We start from the raw sequence: 19773 nt of genomic DNA, 5'->3' as shown, positions 1-19773 counted from the left end.
ATTTAGAGGCGTCTTAAGAACTTGAAAGGAAGTATTGCTCTAAAAGGCTTTCATTTCTTCCGTAAATCGTTTACGTGGAAGATTCACATTAATCCGAAGCCCAAGAAACCGGATGCATTGTCAGCTATTAATCGCAGCGGCAGTAGTAGAAGGGTCGCTTCGGCTTCTAAGCGGGAGGAGCTCGCGTTCCGGGCCAGCTGGGCGCTTTACGAGGCCTTGGCCTTTTCTTTTTCTCTGGGATGCGGCGGCGTGTGGACGCGGTGGCGATGGGTGGGAGATAGAAGCCGAGCAAAAGGCAATGAAGCCATTATACTAATGCCAACCAATTCCCTACCCTCTTCCCACCCTTCCTTTTGGTCCACGATTTTGTCATTAGACCCAAATTATTTTAAGAAAACCCGTTAGGATAAGTGCCTTTGAAGGGCTTTTCTCTAATGTCAAAGGGAAGATTGTTACAAATAGGGGTTTATGAAGAATAGGAATGTCTGCATATTTTTACAGAAATTACTTTTACTTTTAAAGAGTCGCTGTGGAGTTACTCCGAAAAGCGCTCTGGGAGTGAGTGGTGAGCGCGCGGAGCTGGGGGCACTCGCTGTGCGGTGCCCTGGGGGCGGACAGGTCCAAGGCCTCCATTTCCGCCAGAGGGGATGGTAGGGCAGGCAGGAGAGCACTGCTAGGTTGAAAGCCCTTCTGTGTGACTTTTGGCATGACTCTTGGCTTCCCAGGCGCCCGCGGCGCCTGAGGGAAATGCGTTCGGTGCCCTGGGCACAAAAACGCATTTGCCTCAGGCACCCTAAACTAGCAAATTTGGTGAAAATAAGCCAGACATGTGATCCAGGAAGGCCTCTGCTTATGTGTCCTGACACAGCCTTTGTCAACACTGGCACTCACAGCGGCCAGTCCCGACTCTGAGGATGGTGAGGCCAAACCCAGCTGCGGTGGGCATGCTGATGGGTTTGAGAGTCTCTACTTTCTTCGGGGGTCTTGGCAGACCCTCACCTCTCTGGTAAGACCTTCGAGACCTGACCAGGCCTCAGCCAGAGAGCAACAATTAGGGAGCGCTGTGCACCCCAGAGCTGCTCCTTAGTATTGCGCCAAAAGCAGGGTCGGCCCTAAGCACCCAGATCCGACCGCAGGAACCGGAGCAGATCGGCTGGCAACAGCAACCTTGGTCGCCCGGCCAGGGTTCAACCCAGACTGTTCTCCCGAGGAGGGGCACAAGCTTAGTTCACGTGGCGCAGCGCTCAGTGTGGCCTTGAGTGCGCACTCAGATTCAGGCAAGTGGACACTATTGCTGGGACTAACTAGCTTCTGCTGTATTATTATTACTCTCTTCGGAGCATTGCTGCCAGCACCAACTGCAGTTTGTTAAATTTCAGGGGAGCAAGTTCAAAGAAAAGCACTAGGGACTGAGCTTCAGCAGGAAGCCACGCTGCGTCGGGGCGTAGGAGCATAGGAACTCCAAACCAGACAACCTGGCATTCTGAGGTCAGGCCCAGGGGGAGAGGGTGAGGTGTCGGAAGAAGCCATTGAAACGCTCTTCTTAAAGTGTCCTGTAGCATCCCGACCTTGCGTGAGCAGGAGGCTCAGCTCTGCGTTCTTTGGACAGTTTCTAGCCGGCTCCCGGGCAGCCATGTGGAAACGCTGAGTGTTGACTTACTCACTCCTCTTGGGTTGGCCATTTTCTATTCCTTCCTATCCCCTTTGGTATCTTCTTATCTTCAGGTGTCCTGAAAGTCTGCCTTTCTCTAATAAACACGGGGAAAGATAAGAAAATGGTCGTTTAATATGTTTTACAAAAATTCACAGCAGCAAGAACAACAGCTATTGCTGACTTGAGGAAATATACAAACTAGTTATCAACCAAGTTATCTTGTAGAGCTGTGCCAGCTTGTTTATAAATATATGTCTTAAAAACCCTAAATTTCCAGAAAAACATTAGGTGTCTTTTAAATGAAAGACATGTAATACAAGTTCTAGGATACTTGTATGCCAATAAAGGTCCAACTCATAGAGAAAAGTACAGCGTAGCCGAGGACAAGAGCTGTCTAGTAAACCTGTTTCTACCCCGTTACCAAAACTCACTTTTGATGGTAGTGGTTGGAGGGATGGGGGTAAGGTGTCACCAAACCCACATAATATTCCTGGAGATTCCTGGAAATGCAAATATACTACACAGAATCCCGTGTGTTTTGTGACATGTAACCACATGTGCCCATAACAGAGGGAACAGCTAATGGCAAACTCCCATAACGAATGTTTAATCTGCAGTTTTGGGCAAGAAGCTGGGTATTTGGTTGCCAACAGCTGCATTACATGAATTTCGAGAGGCTGAGATGGAGTTTATGGTTCTGACGCAGCTCTAGAGATAGGGGCATTAATAATACATTGAAAATAATACTAATTAAAACAATACTAATTCAGTAATTTCTAAAAGTCACAGGAAGGGAGAAGAAATTAGATTGGAGATGATCTCACTTTCCCTGAGATCTACCTGGGCTTTTTCCACCAATGCTTTGAGGATAACCTTCTTAGAAATTGATCATAGTACTTTGATAAATGCTTTCAGCCTTCCAGATCCAGCTTGGCTCCTACTTCCACAGCTTTTAAAAGTCCTCCTCAATTCCAACAAGTCAGCTTGGCCCCAGGGGCAAGTGTGTTCTGAGGCAAGTGTGATCCAGTTTATTAGGTCAGGTTCTAGGTGGGGATTTATCTCCTGGGGCCTCAGCCCATCAACCCCAGGCATCAGTTTTCTTCTTTGCCCACCTATTTTGCCTTTTAGAGTATTGTTCATCTTTTTCCATATTCAGGATATAAACCCAGAATTCAGCTTTCCTTCTTTTATGTCAGTCAAGATATCTAACTAGAATAAGCTGCTGTGCATCCTTTTCTGATTTGCTTCCTTCAAATCTGAACTTTCCGGATGGGCACCAACACTTGCAGGAAGTGATGGGGTGAGAGAGGTAGTAGCAGAGCAACAGAGGTGGGGAGTAATTGATTTCTTTGAAAACCTAACAAAATTTAGGACATCCTAGGATTTCAGCACTTTCATATCTTCACGGCTTAGTGATGCTTCTTCACATCTTCTTGATGGGGATGGAGCAGTGCCTGTGGGTGAGGCGTGGGGCGGGAATCAGGAGGAATAATGAGGGTTAACAAAACTATTACAGATTCAAGTCTCAGCCTCTCTGAAAAACCTTCTCCTCTAGTAACTGAGCTGTGTTGGAGCAAGCTAGATCATTCCTCTGGCACCATGGGTTCCTAACAGAGGGGGAGAAAGCTATTTTGTGAAGATAAAGATGACGGATGCTACCATTTGAAGTGACATCTAATATTATTCCTGCAACCAGTTGTTGTTGTTGTTAGGTGGCAGCTTTCCCAAACAGTGATTTCGGATTTGTTTTAAGTTTCTTTTTTTTCTTTTTTTTTTTTTAGTTCCCATTTAGAGCCTAGAATTAGAATAATTGAAGAAGTTAAAGTTATTAGAAAGTCCATTGAAATGACTATTTGACGCTCCGCCACCCCCAAAGTAGTGCTTTATTAGAAAGTAAAATTCAGATAAATAATTAGCAGATTAAGGCATCTTGACTCATTTTACTAAAAAAGAAAAAAAAAACCTCACAGACTAAAAGCTGCTTTTAATGCCCATCTTCCCTTTGTGAATATGTTTTGGGAAATGAAAAAAATATTTACATATACAGCATTAAAGCAGCTGTAGTAAATGTATAGACCACTCTAGTTTCTTCCAATTTCAACTTACTGAGAGAAATGTCACATTTAACATACGAATAGTGGGAATGTCAAGACAGGATTTCCTTTTTGCAGTGAGAGTTTGAGGCTTATAAGTAGAGCAAGAAAAAAAATGTGTGCTGAATCAGGCGAACTATGCCAAATGTAGAAGAGCAATGGTCTGAAGAGGGGAGGAGCTGGTGGAGAGAAACTTTCATGAAAAAGTACTAAAATAATTGAATGTCATGTAGCATGGCAGGATGCCAGGTGGCCTCGTGTTTGTGTGTGCTCTGCTGCTGTTTTCCTTCCCTGCCTTCATCTTCAACCTTCCCACAGCTCTGCAGACATAACAGATACTGAAATATATTTTGCATCAAAGCAGCTCAAGAGGTTTTCATCAAAATAAAAATATATGCACACACAAATAAATATGCAGGCTTTTCTTTAAAATATATGCCCAATCCACCATTGTCTACTCCAGAAAACACACCTGCAGACTAAAGTGTAACTTTGTGACATTTTTGAAGTTTCTGCCTTTAAAAAAACAATTAGATGCTAATCGATCTTATAAGTCTTCGAAGTATGCTGCTGCAAAGCTGTCCAGTATAATGAATTAAATTTTTACACTGATTGTAATAATAATATTAAAGGTTTTGGTGTTTTATAAACTTCTGGCTTTTCAAAAAGTGATGCTTATTTCTGAGTATCAGTGTGTTTCAATAATAGTTTCTCACACAGTTGCCTTTTCTTAAAAGACAGAGAAGTAAACTTCTGTTCTCCTAAAGGATCCAATTTAAATGTAAAAATACAGTATGACTCTTTGCCCTTGGTGCAAATATTTTGATTTATTTAACGTATGTGTACCCATTACTATAGACATTGTTTGCTTTTAGTATAAAAAATGTATTTTAATCCAAACTTTAAAATAATTCATCTGTAATAATCTAGTCACCTCTATTTCTTTCTACGGCTGTCGTCATTTTTTCAGGAAGTTCTGAATATAATAAAGACCGTTAACGTTAGACTTCCTCTATGACACATATAGAAGTACATAAGTAAGTTAAACTGTATTCAATTCATAGACTGGTATTTCACCAGCAATTAATCATGTCTCTAAAACGTTTTTCCACTATTTTGTTTGATAAGTGAACTGTTAAACTTCTATTCGATATATTTAAATACTTTTTTTTTTCCTGCTGAATTACTAGATATGTCTGAAAGACAGGGCTGTTTATTTTCAAAAAGGTGTGCGTGCATATTCACTCCTTGAGATTTCCCATTTCAGGTAAAGACTTCCTTAAAGAAAAATCTCAGTAAAGAGAGCTGAGACAAAATGATGGATATTTCTCCTTTGGACTGGAATTGTACAACGTAAATGTGAAGTCCATGGTCATTAATCAAACCCGACCCTCAGAGTATAGCCAATATACAAAATCGAAGCGAGTCCAAGGAGCGAAGTAGATTGGCCTCCCATAAATTCCCTACCTACTGTGCCCCTTCCCTGCCCACTGATATCTTTTATCTCAAGATAAGAGGCCCGGGTTTAGACCCCAAGGTGGTGAGCTTAGAATGAATGTCATTGTGGGCATGAAAACGTCTCGAAATCTAGCTTATCCTCTTTGTCATGGTGTTTTATAAGTTCAACAGAAAGAGGAAAAACACAAACACATTTATTACATCGAGGATTATTCAGAGAAAAAAAAGAGGGAGGAGAGCGCGCCAGCTCCTTTATTTCGAAAATCATCAAAGAACTTTAGAGAAAGGTAAAGATTAATATTCACTTCTTTTTTCCTCCCAACCTGTCTTGCCTATCCCCAGCAACACAGATTCCTGATGTGAATTTTGATGAGTTTTAATATGCTATTTGTCGTAATGAGAATTTCGGCACAAAAAGCTCTCTGTGGATGGCAGAAGGGAAGCCGAGCTTGTGGGACGCCCCTCCTAGGGGTGCAGGACCAAGGGCTGCAAGCGGTGTCCCTGCTCGCGCTGAACCACTTCCCAAAGCCTGCGCCCTCGCCCAGCGACAGCTGTAGACAGACATCTCGTTAGCACATTCTGATCAGGAACTGTGGACAGGTTGTGTGCGCAGCAAATTTTTGGAGGCAGATTGGTGCGCCCCATTGCATGGATGGACCGCCACTTGCTGCGCACCTCGGTGAAGGACCACCCTCCTGGCTCCCGGCCTGGAGGGAGCCATGAGCGACTGCATTGCGGGACGTCTGGAACGTCTCCACTCAATGCAGTGGGAGAAGTCCATTACAATCAGGAACGACTCTGTGGTTAAACGGGCATAGGTGGAGGAGTCTGTATTCTGAGCAAAGAGAATGAAGTTTCGTTTCTCATGCAAACTTAAAAGAGCCTCGAGGACGAAAATGGAAAGGAGTTAGTGGTTAACCGATTTGATGCTAATATTTCATCAGTGGTGCTTTTCCCCCTTTAAAGTTTAACTCTTGGAAAAACAGCATATTTTAAGCTTTCCATCCAAATATTGATGTTGGCAAATGGATCATCTAGCCGTCCCTTGGTAAGGACAGTGCCCTTTTTGTTTCACATGTTGGCAATCAGAATTAATCCATATCACAAAATGCGACAGATTTAGAAGAGTTTAGTCAAGAGACATGCTACTCTCTGACAATACAAAGAGCACGCCTGCACACACACACAAACGTAGGGGGACAAACGGGCGAGGGGAGAGCGCCCGAAAGTAGCTCATACCTCACTCTTAACTACCTGTCCTCAACAAGTAATGATCGACTCCCCCGATGGAAAAAAAAAAAAATCCCAGGTTTCAGCCTGACTGCCAATATTTTCAATGCCAGGTCACGGTAATGTCTCTTCTTAAGATCTTGTTCCACAGTAAAAATTTCTTAACCCTTACTGGATTTTTTAATGACCTTTTTATTAAACCAAGTTGACGCATTACCTATAGCAGGGTGGCGCCCTGGGCATCCGAAGACCTCTGTTGAAAAGTCTCAGAGAACTCATGGGATTACATCATCTTTCAGTTTCCAACATCAGATGCCCCCAAATGGACCCTCGTTACACAATCCTAAAAAAATTAAACACTTTCTTACCTTCACATTTGCTCTCTCAGTTCACAAAGATTCACGAACGCACAATTTATTAATACAGTTCAAATACAATAAGCAATTAAAATGTTTACTGCCATTCTACTAAATAAGTATTTTTAAGATACCAAAAAAAAAGTCTTTAAAGAATATATTTATTTCTACTTCTTTATGAGGTTTCAAACACTTTTTGCAGTATTAAAATTACTATAAAATAAGTATTAAAAAAACTTTAATTTTAAAAAGGACTTGTTTTGGGTTCACTTCTGATTAATGTTCTTGCAATTTTTTATTTTACACTGTATTTGATTCATATATGCTACTTTTGGGGAGAGGTATACAGCCACTCTTTTGCCACATTAGGAATTGCTTAATAATTGAATTGAGTTGAATTAAGCAAAATCTAAATACCCGATTTATCTGTTTCCAGTAGAAATGCCCTTCAATCTTGCATTCTCTCTTAGGTTAATATAAATTTTGAATATTTGGCTTAAAATTTAAAAAGAAATATAAATCTTGGCAAAATAAAGAACTTTTACTAATTTTTGCTTTTATGAAATAAAGTAGATCTATATGTACTGTTTCATTTAAGATATATTGGCTTCTTTGGGCATCTCTACTGGATCACAGTTGAGGCAAACCATATAGGATATAAAAGTGTCTCTATGGTACATCATGCAACTATTTAGTTCTAGAGGTGAACACCATGGAATCCTGTAAATCACTTTAAAAAATTTATTCAGGTATCATCCATTAAAGGTGTAACTTTTTTCAGTATTTTCACCAAAAACTTAAATATAGATATTTTATACTTACTATGCTTTAAAATTTATGGATTCTTATGATGGCCAGCTAAATCTTTAGAATATCACAACAATTGGGATGCAGATATTTTGGGCAAAGGTAGAATGATAGGATTAAATTAATGGATGCAAACTCAAAATTGCAAATTAAAGTTAAAAAATATAGAGAAGAGAAACAAAGCTTATGGGGTTCCAACAATAAAGCTCTGAGGATACTTTTGAGTCTACAGTATGACTTAGTTGCTAAGGAAGCTAAAAAAAATTAGGTTATATTACATTAACAGAAATGAAACAGTCACACTTCAAGGAAGATCAGATCTTCAAAATACATTGAAATACGAAGAAACCTAGAGAATTAAAAAGAGCTCCGGAAACTATTCTTACGGAGAAAGAATAATAATATGAAGCTATTTTGTGTACTATGGCTGATGCAAAAAGGATTTGTAAACCATATCATATTAAAGAATGGTTGTAAGAGTTAGTGAATTTTAGCTAAGACATTAGAAAGAATGATTAAATTCATTCAGTTTTGCCCCAGTGGTGGAACTAAGTGGATTGACTTGAGTTAGAATTTTTTTTTTTTTTCATGTAAAAGACTAACTTTCTAACAATGAAAATTCCCTGTAACTAAAGTGGCTGATTCTCAAAATTGCACATTCAGTTGCACTGAACAAGGTATGTTACAGGGTTAAACCTGTTTTGCAAGTCTCTTTCAAATCAAAACTTCCAAATGACATCTTTAATGCTCACAATAGTTTATATATCTGAAGTTTGTTCATAAATATGTTATAGTACTACTTTTTAAAATCCGGATTAATTTTCTCTAAGGAGAAGAAAATAACTCCTTATATTTTGCCTTAAGCTGAAATTAAAGACTAAACTTAGAAAAGGAGTGTCTTCTGTCGAGTAACTATGGTATCATTCTAGCCAATGTTTTCATTATACAGATAAGCAAGTTTGGCTAACTGGTTACACACTTCTATCATAATGTGTATTTATGCATATCTATTTCATCTATAACACCAAAAATGTAATAATGTAGAGACTAGATTCAGACTCACTGGGGTTATGTCCAGCTCTACCACTCACTGGCTATGGGATACTGAGATTCTGATTCAGTGTAATCGTCTATCAAATGAAGACTGTTTATTTCCAAGGGTAGGAGTTAATATAAAGAAAGTTAATGTATCTAAAGCATTTAGAACAGTGCCTGGTCATAAAACAAGCATTATGTGTTTGCTGCTGTTATATATTTTAAAATTCACATTGTGAAATCATTTACTAAGGATTATGGACATAGAAAAAATAATTAACAAATGGTGCTATACAATGAAAAGTGACTTAAAAAGCAGAAACAGATTCAACTATTTACATTAAGAATATGAAGCATATAATTATGATTGTTAGAAGATGGAAAGAAAATGGATCACACATGAGAAAGAAATCTCTATGAAGTTTTTAAGTCCTGAGGTGTGTGTACTGCATTAAGGTAAGTGTGTTTACCCCAAACTATTATTTGGTTAAGTTATAAACATAAGTATTGCCTCTAACATAAATTTTCCATGATTTTTGTGACTCAGGAGATGGGGGTCCTACTCCTAACTCTGCCATTAATAATCTGTATAACCTAAAACAAGGACAGTTACCTTTTAAAGTCTCAGTTTCTCTGTTAAAATATTCCAATTGTAAGACTATGTATTTTTAATGTGTTTTGAAAAGTTTATTAGAAATATAATTCTTATCAATTAAACTATATGGTCTCTAAGATGCTGCTATGAGTGGATGTGTTTCTCCAAAATTCATATGTTGAAACTCTAATCCTCCACGTGATAGTACTTGGAGATGGGGCCTTTAGAAGGTAGTAAGGTTAGATTAGGTCATGAAGGTGGGGTCCTCATGATGGGATTAATCCACTTGAAAGGGGATGAAGGGATACAAGATATTTCTCCCAGATATGTGAAGATACAGTAAGAAGATGGCTTTCTTTAACCAAGAGGAAGGCCCTAATCAAGAACCCCCGAATACTGACACTCTGATCTCAGAATTCCACCCTCCAGAACTGTGAAAAATAAGTAGTTGTTATTTCAGTCACCAAGTCTATGGTACTCTGTAACAGGAGCCCGAGCTGTCTAAGATAGAAACGCATTCTAATTCTTTGATTCTAATGTATCCCAGATAAATAATCTTAGAAATTCTAGCTTTTTGCAGACAATACTAGACTTAAAGGACTCATCATAGTGCTCCTGAAGCCCTCAAGGAACTCAATCCCTTGAGTAGGTTAGCTTGTTCAGGAAATCACTGTCTATATCAATATCTTTGTGAGGAAAGTATTTACAAATGGTTCTACCAATGTCTATACTTGGAAGCAGCTTCACTCAGATTTAAGAGGCATCAGCACATGTAAAATCAACTATCAACAGAATGAAATGCCAATACCTCAAGATCAAGTTTTCTTCCACTTAATAATACTAATAAATTGATATACCCAATAAGTACAGACTTCAGTGTAGGTAACTTGTTATCTCTTCATATTTGAATTAAATTACTATTTCCCCTAACTATGTCTAATTTTATTTCAAAATATACCAATAATTGTTGGAATTAACATTATCTGAGAATACTATTGCCTTCCTATTTTGAAAACCATCACATAGCAGTTTTCCACCTGGAGATTATACAGATAACTTGAAGCCTATAGATTGGACAGGTATCAGGGTAGTTGATCCAATCCTGTTTCCCACTCACATTTCCCACTAATTCCTGGTCTCTATCACCAAGCTATCTCAGTTCTATCTAACAATCCAGTCCTTGGTTTGTTCTACTCTCTATTCCCTGGATATATTATTGTGATCTGCCTCTAGGTATTTATTTAGTCTGTGTTCTTCACTTAAAATGCTTTCGTTAATTCATCCTTCAAGATCAGTTAAATAGAATCTGTAAACACCTGCTCCCTGTCCATTATTATTTGAAACCAATCCTTCCTATCTCCAAAACATTTTTTAAATCTCCTTTAGGATACTAAACTATAAGTTCCTTTTAGTGTTGTTTATTGGATCTAAGTCAATATTTTAAAAATAGTTTATGAAGGTAATAAAACAAAAAAGTTTTTTATTCTCAATAGAAAATACAATTGCACAGTTTAAACACTGAATAAGATTAAGAACGAAATAAAACACAGTGGTGGATATCCTTCTCTTTGTCTCCCTAGAAAGACAACTAGCCAATATTTCCCTTAAAGGGAAAGGGATGAAAAAGTAGCTACATACTTACAGATGTTAATAATCTAAAACCACCTTATTTTATGTATTTTAGTTTTCTTTAGGACATATAATTTTAGGCGCTAATACAGCTAAAATTTTATCCTGTAGGACAATGTCCTCATAATTCTATTTAATAAAAGGTATATGTTGAATATATTAAATAAAATAATATTATTAAATTATTTTACAAATTTATTTTACAGAGAATACGGGTCAGTCTAATCAATTATCTGGCATCCACCTTTGGACCCTGGTAGTAGAAACATTTTCTGGGTGTATTTTGGAGTATAGTGCATTGCGTAAAAAGTCCTGGTGTTGACATTCCCACCTGTTTTCTAGAAATGCGTCTTGTACTTGCCCATGTGAAAAAATAAGTTAACATGCTATTAGAAATGTATACCTTTTACATTTCCAAAGATTCTACACACTTACAGTGGAAGAGGCTTAAGACTGATGTATTTAAAACATTGAGTAATCTACTTCCATTTCAAGACAAATCTAGAGGAATCCATTCTCAAAGTTTTTTTTTTTTTTTGAAAAATTTCCCATCATTTCATGGAAATATTTCCTAAACATGGTATGTCGAATTGATCCAATTTTAATCTGCTTAGAGTATTTTTGGTTTAATTTTGGAATATTGTTCTGGAAAGGTTTCCTGTGTCAAGTTGGTATTTGCTGAATGTTTATGAAAATCAAGATACTAGGCCAGGGGCTTCTCATTATACTTTGTCACTTGACCCTATGAGTTATACATCAGTCTGAACTTAATGGTAAGGAAATAGGCTCAGAAAGTTTGTCACTTGTTCAAGATGCCCATCAGAGCAAGGATTAGAACACAACACAATCAGATTACAAAAAAAAAAAAGTTCCTTTCACTTTCTTCCATATGTCTCACACCAAAATAAGTACTTAGCAGAACAAAATTGTTGTGCTGATTTCTTACTCTGTCTATGTATCACACTGAGTTATTCCAAGCACTGGTTTTATTTCGAACTTAATAGAAAATCCATTGTTGGATCAAATCTGAATAATGTGGAGAAAGATGAGAAAGAGATTCACCCTTACCAAGTCTCCTTGTAATTTTCTACTGATACATGAACTTTGGTAGAGAACTCTTGAATCCAATAACTTTGAGAGAAAACCTCACATCCATATGAAAGTTTAAAGTATTAATTTAGCATTTATCATTTGATTTGTAATATGTATTAACATTTACTAATAGCTACATACTTATAGATGTTAATCTAAAATTACTTTATTTTTATGCATTTTTGTTTTCTTTAAGATAAGTAATTTTAGGGGCTAATATAGTTAAAATTTTCTCCTGTAAGACAATGTCCTCCTAATTCCATTAAATAAAAGGTATCTGTTGGATATATTAGATTAAATAAAATACAGTACTAAATTAATTTTACCAATTTATTTTTACATTTCTAATATGACTTAAAATGTAAAATTACATATGTGGCTCACATTATACTTATATAGTACAATACTGATCTAGATCAATCCTTTGGGATTAAATAGTTTGAAAGTTCCTATTACAGCGTTTGTGGGAGAAAACTACATTTCAGACATATTTGTTTTAAAAAATAGTTTTATATTTACTCATCTGGTTATCACTGGCAGCTGCATTCAGGCCTCCATAAGGAAATTATGAATTTGAAGTGCTTTCTCACCTCTGCTCTTGCAATATAAATGTGGTTATAACAACATCTCCTAAAATGTAGGAATGTTATGCAGATTATATTCGTCAGTAATGGCAAATATAACCATGAAATGTAAGAACTTTTCCTGTTGCATTATTAATTGAACTGGTTCACTTTTCTCAAGAGCTTGAAAGAATCTTCCTGTAGCACCTTGGCTTGCTGTTGCCTTACAGCAAAGATGACTAGCAAGTAAGTTCTCACTCTAACCTCCCATTGCTACAGCAGACATCAGCAATTGTGACACTCTTCCATGCTTCCTTACGCATTCTTCTGTACTGAAATCTAAGGAAACCTCATGATCCTTTCCTACGGGTGGCTATTCCAGATCCACTAGAGAGGGCTCTTGAAACTTACTTGCTCCCTTGCCCTGAAGTGCTGACAGGGATGTGAATTACAGAGAAGTCACATGAAGCATTTCAGTTTAACTTTTGGTTTGGGTAAAATTCTGTTTCCCAGTAATGTAAATGATCTGCATATTTGAAAAGGAAGTGTGAGTGGTTGTCAGGAAGTGCCACACAAAGCATAATCATATGATTCTTGGAAGTTATAAATGCATTATACTTGTTTTTGTCTTTCAAATATATTCACTTATGCGACTGCTGTTGGCTCTTATGTTTTGTGTCTTTTAGATTAAAACTGGATTTATGATCCAACAGGATGTCAAATATAATATGGCTCTCATTACAAGAATCCATCCATATCACAGTACAAATTGTGCTATTTGAATAATTAATAATTATATCTATGTAAAACCTGATATGAAATAGATTACAAGTCAGGTGCTAATCCTATTTCTTACAACAAGTATCCAAATAACATAAAAGACTTTATCCTAAGTTTGTAAGATGGTCTTTGATTTAAAAAAAAAAGTACAGGAAATGAAGGGTTAATTCAATTATGCCACTTTAAAGTCTAGAACCACAATCAAGGGTTATTTCCACTTTTTATTTCATAATATTCACTATGTTTAGCAGAATCTAAGGTCTCTTGTTTTATAAACTAGGATTTTTGTGCCCTGTTTTGTGTCATCTCTGAGTCTCCTAATATCTTACCAGTTATTTTCTGCATAAAACACCCTTTCTATATTATTTTACACAACAGCTTCAAGGTTAGTGTCGTCCAACAGAAATATGTTAACTGTACATATAATTTAAATTTTTTTAGTATTTACATTGAAAAAATGAAAAGAAATAAGATACTATTATTTTAATTAATATAACATTATTGGGCAGTTCTATATTTTTATATGAAATCTCTGAAATCTGATATGAATTTTACACTTACACTTTATCTCAGCTGAGATTAGCCATATTTTAAGCACATCCTAATCACAATTGTCTAGTGGCTAATGTGTTGCACAGCATAGACCTAGATTACGGTTCTTTCAGTGCTCAGTAAGGGTCTTTCTCTGAATTTCACAATAATTAGAGCAAAAATAACTCCATCTAGGTAAGCAAAAATATCATGGCAGATAACAGATTTCGTTGTATACTGAAAAGAACAATAGAATTCTATCTCATGTTAGTGACTACTTAGAAATTAGATTTGACAACTGCAATCTCGTAGACTCCTTAGGGGTCTTCTTCCCCTAAATTAAAATATATTAATTATAACTCACTTTGGTCTCAGTGCAGTCATAAAAGCCATAAATCCAGATGATGAATAATTAGCTACACGATAAATAATAATGAATACTACTTTAAGGACATCACTATATTTCTCTTTCCTATAAAACTTATTACAGCTACTTTTATTATAGCATACTAGAGTAAAATATAATCAAAATATATCATAAATATTTAACATTATTTGTCTAAACTTCATATCAATATTACACAGATTTGGAGAAACATGAGAAAAAAATGAGAAAATTACTAATAAGGAGAAAAATCATGGAAATGACTAATTTAATAGCTAAGCAGTATACTCAGGAAATACAAGAACTAAAGCTTATTATATTACTGTTGCAAGGATTTGAAAGCAGACAAAGATTTCTTAAAAGCTGCTATTTATTGTTCATTTGAAATTCAAATTTCAGAAACCTGTTAATACTTACTATGCCTTACAAGACATTCTTTCTAGTTAAAATGTGCTCTCCCTTGTTTTCCCCAAGAAAGAAAAAACTCAACTAACGTCCAAGAATGTTGGTGTATTCTCTCTTTTGCATCTAAGGTGCAGCAGTGCTCATAATAATGCTTTGCCTTTTGTTATATTATTTTTTTTTTTTTTTTTTTTTTTTTTTTGAGACGGAGTCTCGCTCTGTCCCCCAGGCTGGAGTGCAGTGGCCGGATCTCAGCTCACTGCAAGCTCCGCCTCCCGGGTTTACGCCATTCTCCTGCCTCAGCCTCCCGAGTAGCTGGGACTATAGGCGCCCGCCACCTCGCCCGGCTAGTTTTTTTTTTTTGTATTTTTTAGTAGAGACGGGGTTTCATCCTATTAGCCAGGATGGTCTCGATCTCCTGACCTTGTGATCCGCCCGTCTCGGCCTCCCAAAGTGCTGGGATTACAGGCTTGAGCCACCGGAGTGCTGTCCCTCCAACTAACTTATGAACACAGTAAGAAATTATGAGCCAGGCTGGGCAGGCTGGCTCACGCCTGTAATTCCAGCAATTTGGGAGGCCGAGGCGGGTGGACCACTTGAGGCCAGGAGTTCGAGACCAGCCTGGCCAACATGGTGAAACTCTGTCTCTACTGAAAATATAAAACATTAGCCAGCTGTGGTGGTGGACACCTGTAATCCCAGTTACTAGGGAGGCTGAGGCACAAGTATCACTTGAACCCGAGAGGTGGAGGTTGCAGTGAGCCGAGATTCCAACACTGCACTCCAGCCTGGGCAAGAGAGCAAGATTCCATCAAAAAAAAAAAGAAGGAAGGAAAGAAGGAAAGAAAGAAGGAAGGAAGGAAGGAGGGAGGGAAGGAAGGAAGGAAGGAAGGAAGGAAGGAAGGAAGGAAGGAAAGAAAGAAAGAAAGAAAGGAAGGAAAGGAAAGAAGGAAGAAAGGAGAAATTATGAGCCATATCTAGTAATGATTTGGAATGCTGCCCAAAACACCTAATAAGATCTCTTATATATACTATATACACAAACACATTGTTGGTGGATTGGACCTTGGGACAGGGCTATCTCCATAAACCAATGTAGTTGATTTTCATCAAAATATTCTGAAATCTCCAAACACCCCCACCTAGCACTTCTACCAAGCTTTTTGTGATTAGCTATTCATTTTGCCATTCTTACTAGCTAGAAGGCAGTGATGATAAGTGTTACCTCACTGGGATGGGGTACTTACAGAAAGGTGAGAATTAAATGTGGAAGGGGTCGGGGGTAGGATATAGAGCACAGGGAGAGGACAAAAAGTCAATGTGGGTCACATGTTTGAATAGTAACATTGCCTAAGTCCATCATGGTCAGTCCAAAATTCAGTGCCAACTAAGTGAAGAGACAGGCTCATATTTTTACCTACCCGAATCTTAAAAACAAATATTAGTTAAAATGTTGACTCAAGGAGACAGGAGAAAGAATATTTCTTGGTTTGATTTCTTTCATGCTTTATCCAATTTTTAAAATTTGAGTTTAACTTTTCTATTTCCATCAACACAAATAAAGTAGTGATACAAAATGATAAGTTTGAGCATTGAAATAATTTTTTAAAGATAATAATGTCAAGGCTGAACACAATAAACAACAGTATTAAAAAACTTCCAATTTGACACCATAATTAGGAAAGTATTTTATTGACACATATATCAACCATTACCTACAAATTTAGGAGCATCAGCACCATTCATCATCCTCAAAGTTAATATAATGAAACAATTACACAGGTTACAGAATTAGGAAACTATAGATTAAAGTTATTTTGGGGCTGAAACAGTTTAATCCTAAGAATTTCAGTTCTCATGTCAGCTTTTCCACTTCATTGATTTCCGTATATAATCCATAAAACAACATCAATATCAGCTTTAATGTGGCTTGTCTCCTTCAGGGTTCGCAACAAGCTGAGATAAAATATTTTCCTTTATTACATTATGTTGGTTTGTGGGTGTTGTTAGTAATAGGATGACAATAAGAGAATGTTCATAAAACAACTACACATGGAGTGGAAATTCTAGGACAACACATATGAATCTACGTCTTCTTTATTGATTGACAGCTCAAGTCTCATTAACTTTTCTATCTCAGTCAAGTTAAAAGATAGGTTTGCAATGCAATAGGGATCCAAACGTAGATGGGGAATACAAATTAATACATGTATCTCTACATCTCTTCAATCATCTTAGGTGAAATATTTTAATAAAATATAGGGAAAACAAAAAGACACTAAAGTTCACTGGATGCTATTATTGAGCAACACAGCTATGGAAACTGAAAAACTATGAATTTAGCTTTATGAAAAAAGTTCCAGACTCAGGAAAGTAACAGATCTAAGAGAACTAAGTGTAAACACGGCATTTTGTACATTAAATTTACTAAGATATGGTAGAACATTAATCACACAATAGTAAGACTTTAATAAAATGGGTCTGTAATTTTAGAAAATAGGTGAATATTACGAAATGATAATTTGAACTTTGAAAAAGTACTTTTAAATGACAATTTTAAGGTAACTTAATGAAAAATTAAAATGATAGAGTATTTCTTGAATTAGTATAATAATGTTAATGAAACAAAATTAGCATCTACATCTATAAATAAGGGTAATAAACATCTGACATTACAGATAAAATATCCAATTATCCAAATGATAATTACTTAAATTTCTATTCTAATTTAAATTGAATATACATTTTATCATTACTCTCTAATCTATTTAAGGTAATTTAAAATTAAAAAATAAAGGCCTTTGTCACTGTTCATTTTCACTTATTCCATGTATTAATTTATCTTTGAAATACTCTATTACAATAACCTAATAGAACAAAGTTATTAATATATTAATCATTATTGCTATATTAAACAGCATCAATAAGAAAGTTACATTCTCTTTTATGTGTATAGCATTAATATTTATTATTGGTAACAAAAGCTATCTTTAATACACGTGTCATAATAATTAGAACTAGAAAACCTAGATATGCAAATTTCATTACAATATCTCAAGAATTTTCTGGAGGCCATTTCACATGAACACAGGAAGAAATGCAAAACTCCATTTTACAGATGAGGAAAAAGATAACCCTATTAGAAAACGAACTTGTTAAATATGTATAATAAACCAAATTAAATATAGTACTCTAAAACCTTTTATCCAATTGGTAACATGACTAGATATCCAGACTTCATGGAACAGTTTGCCACATGCTTTGAATGCTGAAGCCTTAAGGATTAGTTGGAAATGTTCGCCTTCTTTTTGCCACTTCCCCATCCACCACTGAGTTGTACAGGATTGTCTCGGAATGATATACGTTCTTTTTTAGAAGGTCTTGTATTTGTTATTATTGGCGATATTGGTATTCCCTTAACTGAACAACCTAGACAGTGATATTAAATGTACATTTTCACTTAATATGAACCAAATAAATTATATTTTAAAGTTAGAAATATATTTAAGTCAAAAACATGCATTTGAAAAGTCTACGATCTTGGAGTTTAACAGAAGTATCTTTGTTAAGCTTATTTTTGTTTGCAAAGTAATACCATATAATCAAGATTGGTATAAAATGTGTTTAGGTTAAATAGAGAGAGGGTACTAAAAATATTAGATAGATATAATAGTTTCCTTCTATCTACAGATTCAAATATCGTTGGTATTTCACAACTATAAAATGATAAATCTTCTTAGTTTTAAGGTATTTATATTTGTTTATATTTCCATAGTTTAAATTTCCATAATTACTTATATTATAATAAATAAAACATGTTAACATTTGTCTTATAAATAGTCCCATTGAATGAAGGTCTTTTTCAGAAAAAGGTGTTCTTGGTAAAATGGAAAGTATATTAGATCTAGAATGTCAAGATATTCATGAGTTTTACTCTGGCTACATAAAATAGACCTTTGTGACTCTGGGCAGGTAACAGTCTTTCTGAGCATCAGTTTTATAAGTGAGAGAAATAATATGTACACATCAGGATTATTGTGAAGACTGCCTTTATGATTATGTTGTAAATGGTAGTAAGATCAGTGAGACTGCTTTGTACACAGGTGCTATAAAATGGAAGAAATTATTATTTTTATATTATAAACACTTTGAGAGGTTAAAAACAATAGTCATAAGACTGGTTCGTGGATTAAGAATGTTTACTCAGTAAGACCCCAGGATGCCATATCATGAATACTATTAAAGAATTATGGCCGGGAGCAGTGGCTCACGCCTTGTAATCCCAGCACTTTGGGACACCAATGCTGGCGGATCACCTGAGGTCAGGAGTTCGAGACCAGCCTGACCACCATGGCGAAATCCTTTCTCTATCAAAAATACAAACTTAGCCGGGCATGGTGGCGCATGTCTGTAATCCCAGCTACTCGGGGGGCTGAGGCAGGGGAATCGCTTGAACCCGGGGAGGTGGAGGTTGCGGTGAGCCGAGATCGCGCCATTGCACTCCAGCCTGGGCAACAAGAGCCAAACTCCGTCTCAAAAATAAATAAATAAATAAAATAAACACAAAATAATAAAAATTATGATCCTCTGCTTTAAATCCCGTTAGGATTAAGCAAGAGCACAGGGCTATATCTGTGGGGAAATGGTTTGGAAAGCAGCAGAGTGAGGCATTCCAGGGCTTCCTCAGTACTGGCTTGAGGCAAAGGTTGAAACTACATGATTCTCCATTTTGATGCTTTCGTGTTTAAGTAAGGTTACAGAGAGAGAAAAAAATATATATAGAATGTTTTTTGAGATTAATACTTTTCCAACTAAAATTTTATATATTTGAAAAATATACATCCAAATAAATAGAAGAGTCAACAAACATTAGGCCATTTGAGGAAATCGGTCTGTAATTTCAAATTTGATGCAACATGATGGTGAATATTGATTGTAAATGTTCATTTTACGTTTAAAAACTCTTTAAATACAGAATACTGAATTTTAGTTTTTAATCTTAAAATTATGATTAGGAAAACAAATTCAAAGGAGTTAATGAACCTCCATAAAGGGAATATATTTTACTTTTATTCCACCAAGAGAATAGTACTAAAAAGCAGGGATAAAGTTAAAGGCTAGCGATTTAGTATAGACATGCAAGATACAATAGAGACTAATGCT

This window comes from Colobus angolensis, unplaced genomic scaffold (genome assembly GCF_000951035.1).
Source record: "Colobus angolensis palliatus isolate OR3802 unplaced genomic scaffold, Cang.pa_1.0 Scaffold131, whole genome shotgun sequence".
NCBI lineage: Eukaryota > Metazoa > Chordata > Mammalia > Primates > Cercopithecidae > Colobus > Colobus angolensis.
Note: the sequence above shows the minus strand (reverse complement) of the source record.